Here is a 788-nt window from a genome sequence, read left to right on the forward strand (position 1 = left end):
TCTATACAGCCATTTCCCGAACCTCAGACCCTATACCTCCAAATGTGTTCCATGGTGGAATTCTGACTGCACCAAGCGCTTCGCTTTAAACGCGCAGCCTGGAACAATTATCGCTACAGACGAGGCACCCCAAATCAGCTATCAGCCCTTATCTCCTTTAAAAGAGCATCCGCCTGTCTTCGTCGTACAATCCGGAACAGTAAAGCAACTAGCTGGCGAAATTAAGTTCCCTCAATTACATATACATCTATTCCATCAGGCGTCGAATCCATAAACTATCAGGCATTTCGAGACATTTATTACATCTACATTTACACGCTTTGACTTCATATTAGCCGTATTCTTTGACCTAGAAAAAGCATACGATACCACATGTCGGTACCATATTGTCCAATAACTGTCCTCCCTAGACATACGAGGAAATATGAGTGTCTTTATAAAGTCTTTCCTCTCCAAACGCACTTTCCAGATCACAATTGCCTCTTCCACATCATCATCCTCTCTTTTCAAAGGCGTCTCACAAGGCAGTGTGCTCAGCACCGCATTATTCATTCTTGCTATTAATGGCATTGTCTCATTTCTACCACCAGGAGACGGTTATCACTCTATGTTGATGATTTGACCATCTTCGCCTCTGGCACATCCATACCAACTCTCCGCCTATTCCTTCAATCTGCAATATCATCAGTATCTTCCTGGTCATTACTTTCGCTCTTCTATTTCCATATCTTTCTCCGTCCTTTTCTCTCGCTCACGTGTAGGTCTCTAACCTCCACTCTTCTTATATA

This window comes from Penaeus chinensis, chromosome 39 (genome assembly GCF_019202785.1).
Source record: "Penaeus chinensis breed Huanghai No. 1 chromosome 39, ASM1920278v2, whole genome shotgun sequence".
NCBI classification, from domain to species: domain Eukaryota; kingdom Metazoa; phylum Arthropoda; class Malacostraca; order Decapoda; family Penaeidae; genus Penaeus; species Penaeus chinensis.